The sequence below is a fragment of the Cydia amplana genome, chromosome 9, assembly GCF_948474715.1.
Source record: "Cydia amplana chromosome 9, ilCydAmpl1.1, whole genome shotgun sequence".
Lineage (NCBI taxonomy): Eukaryota > Metazoa > Arthropoda > Insecta > Lepidoptera > Tortricidae > Cydia > Cydia amplana.
The window spans coordinates 521,355-541,683 of NC_086077.1; the positions used below are offsets into that span (position 1 = coordinate 521,355).

At 38.1% G+C, this 20,329-nt stretch overlaps 1 long non-coding RNA gene across 1 annotated transcript; it reads right to left on the reverse strand.

Moving 5' to 3' along the window:
- Window positions 1-19,265: 19,265 nt before the first annotated feature.
- On the reverse strand, window positions 19,266-19,916 carry LOC134650640 (uncharacterized). Its single transcript, XR_010097065.1, has 3 exons — window positions 19,854-19,916; window positions 19,686-19,777; window positions 19,266-19,598 (listed from the first exon to the last, which is right to left on the reverse strand). It is a non-coding gene; the product is annotated as an uncharacterized LOC134650640 (long non-coding RNA).
- Window positions 19,917-20,329: the final 413 nt, after the last annotated feature.

Sequence of the window (20,329 nt, forward strand, 5' to 3'; positions counted from 1 at the left end):
AAATAAAGCCAATCGAAACAATCCGCTACCTGGATAGTTACATAACGGCCATACACGATAGGCGAGCCGCAATTAAAACTAGATGCGAACAAGCCGTCAGAAACGCGAAAATACTTTATAAATTTATACAAAAGAAGAATAGAATCGATTGGAGATTAGCGAGGATACTAGTCTCCTCGGTTGTTCACCAGTATAATGGATGATGTACTACGCACGCTAGAAGAAGAAGATGAAGATGAAAATGTCAGACGGGTAAATTTTAAATTAAATAAATTCAGTCACCATGCCAGTAAATTTAAGTGAATTGGAGAAACAATGTCAAAAATAGGAACGCGATTATAAAATTATACAAATTAATTAAACAGTTGTGTTAAGTTAATTATTAAAAGATTACATACCTTGTTAAATTGGTTTTCACATGTGATCGATTACCTTACAATACTTCAACTTATTATTAATTAAATAATATTATTCGTTAACTTATAGAGTAGAATTGTGCTATTTACATATACACTTTATCACCTTGTAGCAGAAAACATTTTAGCTGTTTACATGGAGTGTTAGATAGAACAATATGTAAGTAGATATTAGTTCAATAGGTAAAGGAGGGTTGCAAGAAACATATTTTGATCATTACTTATTGCATTTTTTTAGAGAGCTTCAGTACGCCGCTGGGTTCATCGCTACGACGGAGAAGGAAATTTGGAAAAACAACCACGTCCGCAACCGCCGCGCATTATTGATGGCCAGCGTTGGGACAAAATGGTCGCCACCTATGAAGAGCATCCATTTACGCCTATTCGACAGTTTGCGGCGGCATTTGATTGTTCTCCGCAAACCGTGCGAAACGCTCTTCATATAGGGCCGGCATCCACCACCGAAAGCCGGCAAAAAAAATAATTTTAACTGACCGTCAAAAGACAGCACGCCGCAATTTTGCTCGAGATATGAGGGATTTTGATTTTTCACATGCCATATTTTCCGACGAGAAGTCTTTTAAGTCGAGCCAGGTGGGTCGTCAGAATTTATGGAGTGTGGATAATACACGATACGACCCGCGGAATGTGGTCCCATGTCTAGAGTCAGCGGGCTCAGCACGGTACCCATTTTTATCCACTATCACTAAGCCCGTCACTTTCGCACTTACATACTTGTTAGAACGTGACAGGCATGGTGATAAATGATAAAAATGCGACCGTGCTACTAGGGCAGGAAGAGTCGTTGTTAACATGTGGGCGTGGATGAGTGCAGCTGGGCCGGGAGAGCTGGTATATATACCCGAGAGGGCCAATGGCGCGAGTTATCTGGAGGTTCTGCAAGACGCAATGGTGCCGTCAGTGAGGACAGTGTATCCGGAAGAAGACGTGTCTGAAGTAATATTCATACACGACAACTGCCCTATACACAAATGTCACCTGGTGCAAAATTGGCTTGCACGGAAACCCAGTGGCATTAAAGCAATAGAATGGCCCTCGCGCTCTCCGGATCTCAATCCTATCGAAAATCTTTGGTCCGTAATGGTCCAACGCTGGGATGTGAGATCTGAAAGGACCAAAAACACACTCGTCGCACATGTTAACGAGGTGTGGGACTCGTTGCGCGGATCAAATTTGTGCGAAACCCTCGTAGCTTCGATGCGGAGGAGATGCGATGCAGTCATAGATGCTGGCGGGGCACTAACAAAATATTAACCGTGCTTTGCACAAAGCATTGAAGTAGCTTTGTTTAAACAACGGTTAATATTTTGTCATTTTGTGGTTCATCGGTGTTTTAAGTCACTGCCTATGTTATTTACGTGTCAATATATTATTTATTTACGGTCATGCTAAAAATATTTGTTTAAAATATCTGTTTTGTGTTATTGAGTATTAATTTGTAATTTTTTTTGACGAACTTAAGACATGTGTTTGTGACTGTCTTTCATGTGACTGTGTGTGTTAACTTTCATGTGGATGTAGCTTTGTTTACACTACGATTCATACTAAATTTGTGCAGTGGTTCATAGGCGTTAGTAACGCTGTAAGTATAAGTAATCTAGGGTTTAAGATCACGTGTCAAGAAATTTAATTATGTGTATAACTTATTTACAAAAATATTTTTTGTAAATAAGTTAGCATAAGTAGTATTATTAGATTAATTAAGGTAACTAGAATATATATTAGCTAAGGCTAAAATTTGATTAAGTATATTTTGTTTCGAGTTGATGTTAATAGTGATTGTGATAGTAACTTTAATATAGTAACATATTTATTATATAGATGCACTAACCACTAACTAATTAAATCTTACAAATTTTACAATATAACATTTTACACCATTTATTCATTTTTTTTATTCGACCCGATAATGCCCGATAGCAACGCAACCCACACTGTATAGTGATTATGATGTCTCCGGGTTATTTTTGCCGCCTTGCCCCGACTCACTCTTTTTATACGCACTACAACACATCAAACGGGCGCCCGACTTTCAAACTGCCGTCTCTGTATACTATGCATACGCGTATTCAAGAATGACTTACGGTCTCGTTTTATGGGGGAATAGCACTGACATGGATAAGATCTTCATTCTTCAAAAAAAGATGTAGAGATATAGATTACTCTACCGTCAATGTACATCCTGGAATCATGTAAAATTGTTAGGAAACATCGAGAGTTATTTACTCCGACAGCACCAAAAATCAAAAGGAACAATCGAAATTTAAATAAACTTCTATTACCCCTCTCAACACTAAAAATAGTTGCATCCAGCCCTCACTATATGCTTATTAAAATATACAACCACCTACCGAACTCCCTAAAAAATATTGAAAAACTGCCGATGTTTAATAAACGCTTGAAAACATTTTTATCCAGCAAATGTTACTATAATATTAATGAATTTTTTAGCGATAAACATGATTAACAATGTTAATTTATATGCATGTTAGTCTTAAGTATGTTGCTGTGCCCTTGCAGGGTGTCACATGTAAACCCACCTACTCATAAGAGTCATAAGCTCCACCTAATAATGTGTAATGTGATATGCAATAAACATTTTGAATTTGAATTTGAATTTTGAATTTGACTCATAATCCCTATTTTACTTGTGAATGTAAACATCTGTTACTACATTTTAAGTTCGACACGCTGTAACAATCGGAATGATCAACACGTGCAATATGTTGACTTGGATAGATACAGATAATATGTGCTAGTATGTGTTCTTCTTCAAATATTGTTGATTTATATTCATTTAGTTTCTCTCATTTAATTTGGTTAAATTAATTAAATGAAATGTCATGTAAAATAAAAACAATATATTTTACTAAACGTATTTATTTTACCAATAATATAAACTAGAACTAAATAAGCCTACCTTGACTAAACTAATTATCATAAAATTACACCTAAACACAAATTATGTGACACCACGTGTGATGGTATTGGGGGTTGATTAAATATACCAGTCTAAATCGTTGGATCATAAGGAGAGAACCTACATGTGATTACTGTCCTATGAAAGGGGTCTGAGCTACTTTGGCGTGTCTGTAGAGAAAATGCGCATGGCGATTTATATACTTGAATTTATTATCGCAAATTTGTTGGGTATTGTGCGTTCCTATGAAAAATTCCACAAGGCATTAGTTTCCTAGAAGTCAATTATTCGTGCTTCGATATAAACTCAATAAGTAATCTTTGCACTGTGGTAATACAAATATGGAGTGCAATCGTGGTTATCTTAACTATTGGTCATGCACGCAAAAGGACGTCAAGTGGTGCCAACCCTAATAATTGCTCGTAGCAATGCTGAGCCGTACGGAGCCCAGTTTGCCCGAAATCAGGAGTGTCAACCCACTGATTGAGGCGAAGGGCGAAGCGATTCAAGTGGCGGCAGAATGAACTTGAGAGGGCTAGAACTAACTAAGTGGCTGAAACTTAAATATTTCCACTCCGACCACAGAAGAACATGGACGGAAAGTAAGTACTCACAGACTAATATTGTTTAAAAAATGTTAAAACACCAATTTATTTAGGATATTGATACCATATTGCGATAGCGACATAGTGCTTAGTAACTTCGTTCTAATTAATGACTTTATATTAAACTTCAATAGAATAAGATTTGATAACAATTAACTGTGCATTCTGTTTGCAGCGGAATAAATACGCCACCTCCAACGCCGCCGGAGGGTTTATCACCTCCTCCGACGCCGCCGACGCCGGAGGCGTCTACTTCTTCGGCGAGCGAGGCCGGCTCGCCGCCAAGGTCGCCTTCATTGCCGCCAACGCCACCACCTGAGCTGGTGGCGGCTTTAATATGGTGGCCGCCGGCGGGACCACCTGGCGACCTACTCGGCGATCACCCGGCGCCTCCGCTGCCACCAAGGCGCCCATTAACACCCGACCCGGTGGGTAACCCGGCTTCTCGGCAGGAGCGGAGGCACAGCGCGCCCAATTAACACATGGACATGGACCCAAAGTAAGTACTCACGGATTAATATTGTTTAAAAAATGTTAAGTCACCAATTTTGGATATTGATACCATAGTGCGATAGCGCACTGGATAGCGCGGATCCCTTTGTTTGACATAAGTAGGTAATTATTGAAAGTCATAATGAAATGATTGTCATATTATCATCTATCTATATATATAAATGCAAGTGTCCTGACTGACTGACTGACTGACTGACTGACTGACTGATTCATCAACGCAGAGCCGAAACTACAAAAGCTAGAAAGTTGAAATTTGTACACTAGGTTGCATTTGTAAAGTGTACAAGGGATAAGAAGCGATTTTGAAAAATTCAACCCCTAAGGGGGTTAAAAAGGGGATGAAAGGTTGTATGGGGTTCAAGTTTTAGTTTAAGCTAGGAATTTGAAACTTTGTGGAAATGTATTATATTAAAAAACAAGAAAACTAATTTCAGCGTTTTCGAAAATTCATCCCCTAAGGTGGTGAAAAAGGGGTTGAAAGTTTGTATGGAGATCAAATATTTTTGTGAGTGTGAGACTTGAAACTTTGTATATGGGAATATTATTATAACACAGGAAAAGTAATTTTAGCGTTTTTGAAAATTCATCCCCTAACAGGGTTAAAAAGGGGTTGAAAGTTTGAATCCATTACAAATGCGTTGAAACTTCTTAGAAAGGCATAATAGCCGATTACAAAACAAAGTAATTGCGACGTTTTAGGAAATTCAACCCCTAAGGGGGTAAAAAAGGGGATAAAACTTTGTCTTGGGGTGCAAATTTTATTTTAAGCTAGGACCTTGAAACTTTGCAAAAAGGTATTAAATTAAAAAACAAGAAAACTAATTTCAGCGTTTTTAAAAATTCATCCCCTAAGGGGGTTAAAAAGGGGATGAAAGGTTGTATGGGTTTCAAGTTTTAGTTTAAGCTAGGAATTTGAAACTTTGTGAAAATGTATTACATTAAAAAACAAGAAAACTAATTTCAGCGTTTTCGAAAATTCATCCCCTAAGATGGTGAAAAAGGGGTTGAAAGTTTGTATGGAGATCAAATATTTTTGTGAGTGTGGGACTTGAAACTTTGTATATGGGTATATTATTATAAGACAGGAAAAGTAATTTCAGCGTTTTTGAAAATTCATCCCCTAACAAGGTTAAAAAGGGGTTGAAAGTTTGAATCCATTACATATGCGTTGAAACTTCTTAGAAAGGCATAATAGCCGATTACAAAACAAAGTAATTGCGACGTTTTAGGAAATTCAACCCATAAGGGGGTAAAAAAGGGGATGAAACTTTGTCTTGGGGTGCAAATTTTATTTTAAGCTAGGACCTTGAAACTTTGCAAAAAGGTATTAAATTAAATAACAAGAAAACTAATTTCAGCGTTTTTAAAAATTCATCCCCCGAGGTGGTGAAAAAGGGGTTGAAAGTTTGTACGGAGATCAAATATTATTGAGGGTGCGGGACTTGAGTCTTTGTATAAAGCCATATTATTAGAACTCAAGAAAAGTAATTTCAGCGTTTTTAAAAATTCATCCCTTAAAAGGGTTAAAAAGGGGATGAAAGGTTGTATGGGGTTTAAGATTTATTTTAAGCTAGGAATTTGAAACTTTGTGAAAATATATTATATAAAAAAATAAGAAAACTGATTTCAGCGTTTTCGAAAATTCATCCCCCAAGGTGGTGAAAAAGGGGTTCAATGTTTGTATGGAGATCAAATATTTTTGTGAGTGTGGGACTTGTAACTTTGCATATGGGTATATTATTATAGGACAGGAAAAGTAATTTCAGCGTTTTTGAAACTTCATCCCCTAACAGGGTTAAAAAGGGGTTGAAAGTTTGAATCCATTACAAATGCTTTGAAACTTCTTAGAAAGGCATAATAGCCGATTACAAAATAAAGTAATTGCGACGTTTTAGGAAATTCAACCCCTAAGGGGGTAAAAAAGGGGATGAAACTTTGTCTTGGGGTGCAAATTTTATTTTAAGCTAGGACCTTGAAACTTCGCAAAAAGGTATTAAATTAAAAAAACAACAAAACTAATTTCAGTGTTTTTAAAAATTCATCCCCCGAGGTGGTGAAAAAGGGGTTGAAAGTTTGTACGAAGATCAAATATTTTTTAGAGTGCGGGACTTGAATCTTTGTATAAAGCCATATTATTAGATCTCAAGAAAAGTAATTTCAGCGTTTTCAAAGATTCATCCCTTAAAATGGTTAAAAAGGGGTTAAAAGATTGTTGATTGTAACTTTATTTTAAGCTACAAATTTGTAACTTCGTAAAAAGTTATTTCATTAAAAGAGAAGAAAACTATTGTCAGCGTTTTTCAAAATTCAACATTTAAGGTGGTGAAAAAGGGGTTGAAAATTTGTATGGAGGTCAACATTTTTTGTAAGTACGGGACTTGAATCTTTGTATAATGACATATTATTAGAATACGAGAAAAGTAATTTCAGCGTTTTTATCCCCTATAATGGTCCAAAAGGGGTTCAAAGTTTGTATAGGGTTCAAATTTTATTTAAAGCTAAGAACTTGAAACTTCGTAAAAAGGTATTTTATTAAAAAAACAAAAAAACCTATTCAGCGTTTTTAAAAATTCATCCACCGAGGAGGTGAAAAAGGGGTTGAAAGTTTGTATGGAGATCAAATATTTTTGAGAGTGCGGGACTTAAATCTTTGTATAAAGCCATATTATTAGAACACAAGAAAACTAATTTCAGCGTTTTTAAAAATTCATCCCATAACAGGGTTAAAAAGGGGTTGAAAGATTGTATAGGTTATAATTTTATTTAAAGCTAGGAACTTGAAGTTTCGTAAAAAAATATTTTATTAAGAGAAAAGAAAACTAATTTCAGAGTCTTTGATAATTCATCCCCCAAGGTGGTGAAGGGGGTCGAAAATTTGTATGGAACCCAAATATTTACTTGAGTGCGGGACTTGAATCGTTGTATAAAGGCATATTATTACAATACAAGAAAAGTAATTTCAGCGTTTTTAAAAATTCATCCCCTAAAAGTTTCAACAGGGGTTGAGAGTTGGTAGAGGGTTCAAATTTTGTTTAAAGCTAGGAACTTCAAACTTCGTAAATAGGTAGTTAGGTAGTAGGTTTTATTAAATAGTTGACTTGAAAATCTTCTGGGGGTTGAGAGAGAAATTATATCGAGAACAATTTTATTCAGTTAGGGTCTTGAAACTTCGTAGCCAGGTTGTGAAAGACAAATCTCATGCGTTGTATAATAATTAACAAATGATGAACCGTCCCTACTGCTATCTTTTGCTGCATAATGTTCTAAGCTAATGTTGAATTTATAACCACCAATAAGTACGTAACAATAAGTACGTGTAAGTACGTAAGAAGCAATCTAAGCTCTTATAAAACCCGTGAGCAGCAGTCGGGTAGAAGCACGCGCGGTGAAAGTCTCATTCTGGTACCGGCCCATACTACCGCTAAAGCTAAGAAATCCCTTGGTGTTTTAGGCGTCAGACTGTTCAACACGTTACCTGCTGAAATCAGAGATGTACGTCTTTAGTGATGTCACATTTACTAGAAAGATTAAAAAAATGTTATTGGAGATGGCCTGCTACACGATCGACGAATTCTTCGACAGGGTGTCATTGATCCATCCATACACACAATGTGAAAGTCTAAATCACTGTTTCGATGGGACCATGATGGGACATTACTTTCACTGTAAAATGTTATTTTTAATTTAGATATTTTAATATGGATTATTAGAAAGCCTTAATGTAACTATTTAAAATTATTTAACGAAACATGGAATTATTTTAGTTTTAAGTTTATAATTATGATCGACACGACATATGCATTTCTGTTCTGCTTTTATTTGTTGTTAAGTATGTTTACATTTAGTGAAATGTAATTTTATTTTATGTACTTACTCCTAACATGTAATTGACGTTATCAATAAAATATGAATATGAATATGATTATGAATATGAATATACAAATCCACGCGTACGAAGTCGCGGGCAACAGCTAGTTAGTCATAATTCTGAAACCGTTAACTTTTCAGGATTTTCGTAAGGTTAACGTTAAATGTAGATAGGTTAGGTTTGTTTTATGGCAATCCTGAGAAGTTAGGCGTTTCTGAGAAAAACCAAATTATGAGTATTATGACTAATGAAAATGCAGACAAACAATACATTATGACTTAAAACTTTATGGGGAAACAATAGAAACCTGCGATAGCGACATAATGCTTAGTAACTTCGTTTTAAATTCAAACACGGCACAAATTCAAACCCATCCAACATTTCTCAATGACGGTGCAGCCATATCTAGCCCGTTCACCTCCACCCTGCACTAGCGCCATGTTTTTGTTGTTGCTTATTCTGTTTTTTATAATTTTACATTTTACATTTATGTTTTACTTCGTTTTAATTAATGACTTTATACTAAACGTCAATAAAATAAGATTTACTTACTTACATTAAGATAACTAACTGACGGATGTACATAAAATGGTCATCGAGCCCACCATCACATACGAGCTCAAATGCGCGGCCTTAACCAAAGCCAATAGATCTAAACTCAGACGATACGAAAGAATAATCTTAAGAGACATGATAAATAAGTCAGGAACAACGCCGAGGCCCAGTAAAATTCGCGATATACTCCACGGCAAAACAATAACCAAAAGGGTAAATTGCCTTCGAATGTGCTACCTAGGACACATCCTAAGACGGCCAAAACCGCACCTCCTAGAAGCCGCGTATACTATACATAACTATAGAGCCAGAAAACTTAAAGTTGGCAGACCAATCTACACTTGGGAAAACTCACTGACACAGGACATGGAGTATTACACCAGGCATCCATCTGAGTAAATCAACATGGCAGACGACAAAGGCGAATTCATCAAAGTAGCAAGAGAAATATATCAACTGGACGAAACCGACAGCGAATCAAATTACGGCAGAGAAGGAACTTTGGAGAATCATCCCCGTCCGCAACCCCCACGCGTTATTGATGGCCAGCGTTTGGAGCAAATGATCGCCACCTATGAAGAGCATCCATTTACGCCTATTCGGCAGTTTGCGGCGGCATTTGATTGTTCTCCGTAAACCGTGCGAAATGCTCTTTAAAGGGCCGGCATTCACAACCGAAAGCTAGCAAAAAAAAATGTTTTGACAGCAGTACAAAAGACAGCACGCGAAAATTTCGCTCGAGATATGAGGGATTTTGATTTTACACATGCCATATTTTCCGAAGAGAAGTCTTTTAAGTCGAGCCAGGTGGGTCGCCGGAATTTATGGCGTGTGGATAATACACGATACGACCCGCGGAATGTGGTCCCATGTTTAGTGTCAGGAAGAGTTATAGTTAACTTGTGGGCGTGGATGAGTGCAGATGGGCCGGGATTGCATATATGCTAACTTGCTGCTCGAGAAGCTAGATAAGGAAATGAAAGTACTAGTGGACGAATGACCACCTCTTCAACGTCAGACGGGTAAATTTTTACATGTTTTTATGGTAGTGGATAATGATATTTACTTAAATCCAAGTTTAAAATATTTTTAATGATTCTATTACAATTAATTTGTTTGCTAGCAACAGCAGTGAATATTATTAGTACTTCCCTTTCTTTGTCTATGGCGTCCACAGTGGCGCCCCCTGACATAAACCATAGGTTACAAATTGGCAATTCGTTATACACAACGAATAACCCTCATTTGAAGTGATTGATTGCTTGTGATTGAAAGTGTACACTATTCAAAAATGCGACTTAATGGAATTGATCATTTGATATTGAAATTCCCAATAATTTGGGACAGTAATAATTTATATCATGGTGATGAATTTCTGACCGAACTTGCCCGTCTAGATCTTTTCATACTGTGTATAAATGACGAACCTCGCTGTAATTTTAAAATGCTAAACAAGAAAATCAGGAATTTCAAAGACCGTCTCCGTAGATTAATAGGTAGTACAATCATTATTGTCGAGGTTCGGAAGTAGCTACTTTCAGGCTGAGGATTCGTTTTAAACGGACAACCTTTAAAGGCTACTAATCTCCTCGTACTCCTAATACTAGTCTCCTCGGTTGTTCACCAGTCTAATGGATGACGTACTACGCACGCTAGAAGAAGATGATGAAAATGTCAGACGGGACTAAGACAACGAAATACAGCTGCCAATTATACTGTCCTACGCGGACGATCGAATTATATTAGGTACTGTACACAAGCAAATTCAACCCTATATCTGACGCGTAACGCAGGTAGCTGATTCCGCCGGCCCGTCCACTGACGCCGGCGCCACGCCGTTTTTTTACAATGTAACCACTTCTCCAGATTCAGCACAGCACAGAGCGAAGATGGCCCTTCATCATAACCGAAGAATAGCTCCAGTGCATCATCGCAGCTCTAGCACCGGCAAACAAAAAGGGATCTTTCTCACAGTGCAACACAACATACGACGGGAGCGGCGAAACCGAAGCTGTGGATATATTTCTCTCAGCCATAAATGTCTACAAGAAGCTTGAAGACATCGAGGACGAGAACGCACTGGAAGGGCTCACCATACTACTAAAACTGCCGCAATCTGGTGGAAAGGTGTGCGGACATCCTGTATCAATGGATTATAGAGCAGAAGCAGGATGCGAAGACCCTCACCGAGAAGTTCTTCGCCAAGAAGAGCGCACTCATAGCGCAGCTGCCCGCGCCAACCGTGCAACCCCGTCGGAGAACCATCAACTGCATATGATTTATGGTCAACTCCATCACATTCGCATCTAGTTTTATAACAACCATAGATGCGAAAATGCCGTCAGAAACGCGAAAATACTTAATAAATTGATACAAAAGAAGAATAAAATCGATTGGAGATTAGCGAGGCTACTAGTCTCCTCGGTTGTTACGCACTCTAGAAGAAGAAGAAGATGAAAATGTTAGACGAGACCAAGACAACGAAATATACTGCCAATAATACTGTTCCGAAAAAGACGAATTATATTAGGTAAGTACATAAAATGGTCATCGAGCCCACCATCACATACGGGCTCAAATGCGCGGCCTTAACCAAAGCCAATAGATCTAAACTCAGACGATACGAACGAATAATCTTAAGAGACATGATAAATAAGTCAGGAACAACGCCGAGGACCAATAAAATTCGCGATATACTCCACGGCAAAACAATAACCAAAAGGGTAAAATGCCTTCGAATGTGCTACCTAGGACACATCCTAAGACGGCCAAAACCGCACCTCCTAGAAGCCGCATATACTATACATAACTATAGAGCCAGAAAACTTAAAGTTGGCAGACCAATCTACACTTGGGAAAACTCACTGACACAGGACATGGAGTATTACACCAGGCATCCATCTGAGTAGATCAACATGGCAGACGACAAAGGCGAATTCATCAAAGTAGCAAGAGAAATATATCAACTGGACGAAACCGACAGCGAATCAGAATACGACAGAGAAGTAACTTTGGAGAATCAACCCCGTCCGCAACCGCCACGCGTTATTGATGGCTAGCGTTTGGAGCAAATGATCGCCACCTATGAAGAGCATCCATTTACGCTTATTCGGCAGTTTGCGGCGGCATTTGATTGTTCTCCACAAACCGTGGGAAACGCTCTTCATAGAGCCGGCATCAACCACCGAAAGCTGGCAAAATAAAATTGTTTTGACAGCAGTACACAAGACAGCACGCGTCAATTTCGCTCGAGATATGAGGGATTTTGATTTTACACATGCGATATCTTCCGACGAGAAGTCCTTTAAGTCGAGCCAGGTGGGTTGCCGGAATTTATGGCGTGTGGATAATACACGATACGACCCGCGGAATGTGGTCCCATGTTTTGAGTCAGGAAGAGTTGTAGTTAACATGAGGGCGTGGATGAGTGCAGGTGGGCCAGGATTGCATATATGCTAACTCGCTGCTCGAGATGCTAGATAAGGAAATGAAAGTACTAAAGTGGACGAATGACCACATCTTCAACATCCGAATGGTGCTATAGATATCCCCTGGCCAGAAGGAAGGAATAAGGTTTTCACATTGAACATTCGACAACGTCGACCTCAATGCCGTAAAGGACAACCTGCTTTGCCGCATAAGCACTCCTCTTACAAACAGAATTATTGCTACATGTATGAGAGAAAGAACACACTGTGAAATTTCAAATTAAATAAATTCAGTCACCATGCCAGCAAATTTAAGTGAATTGGAGAGAAGTAAGATTGTGGTCCTGTGGGAGCAGGGTTACAAGAAAGCGCAAATAGCAAGAGAGATACACCTTACTTAAAGGGCGTGGAGTAAAGAGAACAGCATCTGTGTCGGAGATGGAAGAAGTCTCGGTGAAGAAAACCGTCCAGCAGTTGTTCAACATGTAGCATCGACATCATTCGAACCAGCCCCCGATGTTAATGACAACACAAATAATAATGATGAAATTGCATATTCTGTGTTTAATAAGTTTGTCTCTAAAATATATTTAAAAAACCATTAAACAGATTTAAGAAACGGCGTTCGACCTACACCAGCGACATCATAATACCGGTGACAGACGGCAACCTGCTGCTACCCTGTATCTGGAGTATTTCAAATGATGTTATCAGTGCATTATAAGACAACATGCAAGTGCAAATGATAAAACAATAAATTTATGACGGTCTGCTAATGCAACGGGCGACAGTGTGATTGCATACCAGACACAAGAATCTAAGGCATTTCCGCGTGCCTACGTGGCGCATGGGTACGCGTCCCTACTACATACCCCGTCGTGCTCCAGAATATAACCCCGGAATCGGGCGATGATCCGGCAGTTCGTACCCCTGAGCTCCGAATCGCTCTCGGTATCCTCACTCACTAATCTCATTTAGATAGAACTATATTTGTAATTGTAACAATAAAGTATTATACGATCTGCATCGAGTTTTACTCTAGAAGACATCCGGCCATCCCACGAGAGACTACAAAACTATAGTAATATCCATAAAAATAATGTTTTAATGGATGATATTGAGTTAATTGAAAACACATTTAGGAATAGGGTTGCTACTTACAGAAAACTGTTAAATGAAATTGTACCATTTTCACCCGAAACCATTTTGCAAGAAAAATAAAGAGAAAGTCTTTGCATTATTAATCGCTCCCTTACTGAATATTGTGTTCTATAATTAGGATTATAGTGATTTGAACCAAAGAAGAAAATGTTCCTGCCGCCTTACATCGCACGACCTGCCGCTGCCAAACCACTCAGTTCTACGAGATGATCGTCGTTCTAACCAGACCCAGGAATGAAAACCTAAATTCAAGTACCAACGCCATACAAAAATAAAACTAGATAGCTCTTCGGCAGTATAATGGATGGATAAATAAATTTGAGACCGACGGCAACGTTAAGAATAGAGACGATACGATTCTTTAAAATTATCTTCTCTTCCCTCTAAAGATATTTTTTTTATGTTTTTGACCATTGACCATAAAAAGAAACAAAAATCGAACACTGCTAAAAATTACGCCAAGCCGTTTAAGTCCCAACTCATTACAAAAGATGAAGGTAAAATTAGCCACACAAATATGTTCCCACTCAGTAGGCGCAGCGATCAAAACAGCAATACAAACTATATAGACTAAAGGGAGAAAATAATAAAAATCCAAGCGCTAGAATTTTGAGGTCTGTCTTTCGTAGCTATTTGACTGAAATGCCGTCGTTCAAGCCGATAGCACAGAGACTCCCACTCTCGAGCAATGCTCTATCATTTATTTCGCAGGATATTTAGCAAAAAATGTTTCGACAAATTTAAATGTAACAAATGCTTGAAATCGACTACTAAAGATGTAGATATGAGTGACAAAAAACAACTGTTTATATTTAAAAAAAGAAGATCGTCTTTCTAACCAGGCCCAGGAATGAAAACCTAATATTCATGTACCAACGCCATAAAAAAACATAACTAAACAGCTCTTCGGCAGTATAATGGTGAGTATAAGAAAGCATACAAATGATTCATATGAAACCATTTGCTTGAAAAGTGAAAATGCACTCACTAACAAAAACCGCAATAAAGCCGTTGAGTTGAGCTGCACTCAACAAAAATACACAAATCGAAATTAAAGGAAGAAATTTCCTACTAGTGAATAAGAAGCAATTGTTTTTTTTATAAAGACAATGGGAAAAGATTCAAATCATTTGTAAGTATGCGTTCAGCATTGTGTGCCGTAGATGTTCAAAATTAAGACTAAGTATTAGTCAAAACCAAATAGATAGACACAATCATGTGCCAACACGACCAACTACCTATCGAAAACGGACCCGACATGAAGTCAATTTCGAAAATGAAAAACGGTACAGTTCCAGGCACTGACCACATCGCATCAGAACTCTATAAGGAGGCGTTGAAAGTATTCATAGAACGGCATCGTCAGAAAACGTAAATGAATATAGGAGAATAGTACGAGTATCTGCAATGTCATCTGTCGTATATATGCCAACTTTCTCCTGGAGAATCAAATATAGAAATGAAAGTTCTAGGGAACTACCAAACAACGTTTTTAAACAATAGATCCACGGATGATATCAACTGCAGAGAAGGAAGGCCTTAGACATATGTATATTGATAGCAAATGAGCAAAAAACATAACAAAGTACGAGAGTAGAGTTTATGCACATAAAAGCAGCCCATATATGACACGACCCCAGACCCCCAAGTATAACGTGTTAGCACTAGCACGGAAAAGTCATATTTTTTGTTTTAATTATAACAATAATTACCATCTCGATTGAGCCCTACGGACCAAAGTCCCCTCCCCAGCCTACTGCAATCTACAACTCTAGACTGCGGAGGGCATTTTGCCAACTTACAAACGCCAAAAGTATTTGCAGACGATATATTCGCGGCAAGTGCGATAATGCCCTACGAAAAACTATAACGCTAACCCAGACCATTCGGAGCATTAAATATTAATTATGATACGAAAGTCCCCATAAATACAAACTTTTTTAACGACAGATTTACAATTTGAACTGCTACCGAAAATAAATTATTTTAATATAAAGGAGATGACGAGCAACTTTCAAGCAAATAAACACAGATTCTATTCAACAAAAGGCGACTGACTAGTCAAAAAGATAATATTTCACAATGTTACATGAAGCAATTATATTGTATTTTCAAGATGCGAAAATACGAGTCCAACGGTAACTGCCAATAAATTGATACAATACATGACTGTACTGTCTTCGCTAAAAAATTTTAACAGCGAAGACAATGTTCTAAATATCTACCCAACAACCAACAACTAAGATCACACATATATCGACTAAATGATGAGAAATCAAAAGAAGCAGTCGAGGGAAAAATCAACGCAGAAGTGCCGGAAGAAGATTTTTCGGCTTAAAAATGCGTCGAAGATTTCAAAAATGCAGTGTGTACTGTACAGACAAATTTTTGTGAAGGTTTAAATTGGCATAAAAATCGATAAAACGGGAAGTACGCATGTAAGACGGCGCACAAAAAATAGGAAAAACTCCAATAATTATTCTTTCACGAACATAACGACAAACAACCACGATCTGATCTCCATTCAATACAGGCCCCTCTCTGCCAGTGCAAGTTGATAAACCCGATGCAAATGCTGAGATCGTGATCATTTCATCAACACCACATCTCGACAACAATAGTGCAGGATTGGCGTCCAAGTAGCCTTTAGTAAAAGTACCAGTGGCGTGAGAAGGTCGCATGATGGTTTCTTATCTGGGGCGTAGAGATTTCGTCAGTGGTGCGGTAAAGGCGGCGTGGCGCGTGATATTCACGGTTTCCTCTTCTATATTATCTTCTATTCGTTCTTGGTCAAATCACTGCTCTCAGCGTCTGGGATAATAATGAGTCTACCGAAGGCAGGTGGTGGTCGCTGTTAAAGTGGAGGCTGGGGTGTCCAATGTAGCGATGGTGGTCGGATCGGGGGTGATCGCCATGGTGTCGATATTTGCCTACCACCGCAAACTTTCAACCGGGGCATCCGTTTGAGCGGGACCGGTTTCGAGTGATTGGTGGCAGGCTCACGAGATAGTCGCAAGGAAATACGAATGCCATAAAAAAACACTTTTTGCAGAAAAGGAGCGAATAACTAAGATACGTGGCTACAACGGGAGCGGTACCCGGAGCGCGTCTGTTCACGATGGCAGCGCAGAGCGAAGTGATGCATTGCATATACGTCGCTCTTTCACGAGCAGCGCGCCGCAGGTATAGCGCCCGCGCGCCGGGGAGAGGGGGAACTCCCGCCTCACCCCGCACCGCTCCGCGCGTCGCTCTACGTGCTTCGTGGTGTATTTGGCTCTCTTGGAATTTTTCGAAACATGTGTTCATGTATTTTTATGGCCTTACGGCCTTTAGTAATAGTTCAGCCGACACGATATGGCAGAAACAAAGCCCTCTTTGTATTCCACTTCCCGGTTTCCTTTGAAATGGATTTTTGCCACGATTCCTAGGACTATTAAGAATTAGGTTGTAAAATGTTAGTAACAAAGAAAAAAAACGCACATTGTTACAATATTTAAGTACTAGCGACCCGCCACGGTTTAATCGCACGGGTTAACAAATTACCTATACATAAACCTTCCTATTGAATTACTCTATCTATTAATAAAAACCGCATCAAAATCCGTTGCGTAGTTTTAAAGATCTAAGATCTAAGCATAAGTACTACATAGGGACAGACAGACAGCGGGAAGTGACTTTGTTTTATACTATGTAGTGATACGATACTGATTTGAACTTGTTAACCAGTAAATTCATGATCGAATTTAAAACATCGTGAGTCATACTAGGTACGAGTATCTAACATAAGTTAGGTAATTGTACGGAAAATGGTGTGGTTATATTATCTTTGATTGTACGGTATTTTTAGTCCCTCGCGCCTAAATATATGAGCCGTAAATTAGCTTATTATACATATTGATAAAAAGTTCAGTTAGGTAAATTGAGTTCGGCTCATTTAGACGGCGCGCGAACTCTTTAATTACATTACAGACCATTGAAGTTACATCAATTCAGCCGACCGATCAAATGACGCAATGTAATGAAACTCGCATGCTAGTTCTCGCACCGTCTAAATGAGCCCTTACGCTCTTATTAATAAGTATTTTACAAATGTTAATTACTTTCTACCTGATACATATCCTTAATTCACATTAAAATAAGTCTTAAGTTTTGGCGTCCATGTGTTATTTAAATCTCACCTAGACTTAAGCAAGTATACACCCCTGAGACTCGAATGGGAGCAGGGACACAAGTTGTAACCGATTTAACTATGAAAATAAACCAATTCTGATTCTGATTCTGTTATTTAAATAAGTAGGTACATATTAACTTTAAGAATTCCATAATCTTTAACCTGAGTTGATCCATGGACGCTTTCTAATTCTCATTGTTTCATTCAAGCCCAGTGTTGGAGCGAAACAGACCCTATGGTCAAATATTCACCAAGTTGTTTTTATTATCGTTATCTTTTTTCCTTTCAATGATAACAATGGACACCGATTTAAAACTTACTTTATCCTCTACGGCTAGTTTAAGACCCACGTTGTAATTTTTTAGACTCTGTTAATTTTATCTGATGTTATGATGTACCTATAGTTTTACAGGTTTATTTTTTTTTGTATGACATGGATAATTGGATATACCTATACAAATCTTTAATTTGTATATCACTATTGTAATTATTCAATATACTTGTAAAATATAATATAATATACGAAAAACATAATAACTATTAATAAAATAAAAACTATAAATAAAAAATTTGGCCTAGGTCGTGGTCGCTCGCTATTGTAATTAGTTTGTAGGTAAACTTAGGTTTCAAGGTTAAGTCTTAACTTAGTTTTTATTCTCTCTTCTTCTTGAAAAAGTACATTTTAATTTAACCTGTGTTTTGAAATAAATGTTTGATATTATGATAAAGACATTTACTTTAGCGATACAACAAAAAACAAGTGGTATTGTAAAATAATGGTAGTAAAAACAATTATATAATATTGATTTATAATTTTATTTTTAAACATTTTAGTAATTTTTCATGCAGCATGTGAACATTCATTAAATGGGAAGATTCCCCCGCACATCACTACTCAGTGGTAGTACAGCGTTGAGCGTACGTTATCCTAAATAAGAACCTGTGATTTGTGGCCGTCCTATTGTGCAATTTGGCATTGTAAGCTTCTGTACACACAGCAACACTCCTAACTGTACATCGGTGGATCTTATTACAAAAGGCATTAGGTCCAGCGATGTACAGTTAGCAGTGTGGGCGATGGTACGTTAATGTGCAGAGATTGTCGTCTGTATTGGTTGTTTATGGCGGGCCCGGGCCCGGTTGTTTGTGAGTTGCCACAGTGAATATTGGAATAGGAGAGACACAATACATTATAGGGTAAATTCTAAATAGTACAGTTGGTAAGAACTCAAAACGTATGAGTGTAAATTATTTTATGCAAGTAGGCCTCAAGGGCTTTTTCACAAGTCAATACAACATTTAATTGACATCACAGAGTAAGATGAAAAAGTACGTAAGTGAGACAGGGAGCCAAAGTAAACGAATATACGAGAGTTATGTCGCGGTAAGCCCTATGATTTGAGCGATGTAGAGATAGATAACGAAATTTAATAACACTTTGTTACGGGTTCAGCGGGGGCCCTATAGTGGTATAAAATAAAATAAGGAATTACTGTATTTAAGGGTATATTTCTTTCACCTTACAATTTGCTACGCCAGCTTAGCGGTAGGATTAGGTTATGTAATAACTAATAATGGTAGTAAACTAGCTCAGTCTTAATTTAAATTTAGAGCACAGGGGGTGAGTCTGTGTTTCAAGATGCTGGAAGACCTCGGTAAACTACTGGTAAAGGTAACTAAATATTGGGCGCCTTAATAAAATAAAAGGGAACACTCTGACCTCGTCTGCAAGACCACACTCCTGCACTGACGCCATGCTTCGAATTAGCACTGGGGAACAGTCCGGACCTGCTCCCACCAGTCCACTCTCAGCTGCAGACAGCCTCAGGGTGCGCTTGGGACAACGCGACCAGGTGAGGAAGTAGGAACATTGTGTACAACTAGCAAAACGCTTGGCCCTGACGACCGCGTGGACTAGTAAAGTAGTAAGTCGTGAAGCCCTGAAAATTACAAAATTAATAAGCAAAGGAACGGAATTTCCGCAAAATTATTTAGAGTTCCACACTGCGCAAATGAGGGTGACTTACCCGGGGCAGACAATAGGCCTTCAGAGGATATGTACTGCATAATTTCAATGCCACCGGGGCTCACTCTTGACAAAACGATTCACATCTAATAGCTGAAATAAAGATAAAAATAATCAGTACTGCACTAATTCCACACGAAATTTTGAAGGAAATAGGTAAATTACTTACGATGCAGCGGTTTAAACCGCGATTTAAAACAAGAAGGCACACTGGCCTTTGAAGAAAACGGATTACGTCTCTCTACACCATCTCATACGAAATAAAATGACAGCTGACAGATCAAACCACAGATACTCCCACCGCTGCGTCTTGTTGCGCGTACGACGTAGATACAGCTACCGAAACTAGTTTCAATAAAAAAGTTAATAATAATTTCCAAAAAGGAAAGAAGAAAGTTATAAAATATTTAATTGTGTTTTAATATTTGTAAATTAATAAAAGTAAACCTTTTATTGAAGAAAAATCAGACGGAGAGCTACTCACGCCCTCTGTCGATATTTTTAGCAACTAATTAGCTTTCGGACCGACGTTAATACGATCAATGCAAGTATTACCATTGCTTAACGCTAGATGGCCTTTGAGGTCTAAAAAAATATTGTTACAGTACATCCCTCCCCGAATAAAATTTTGACGTAGGCAAAATT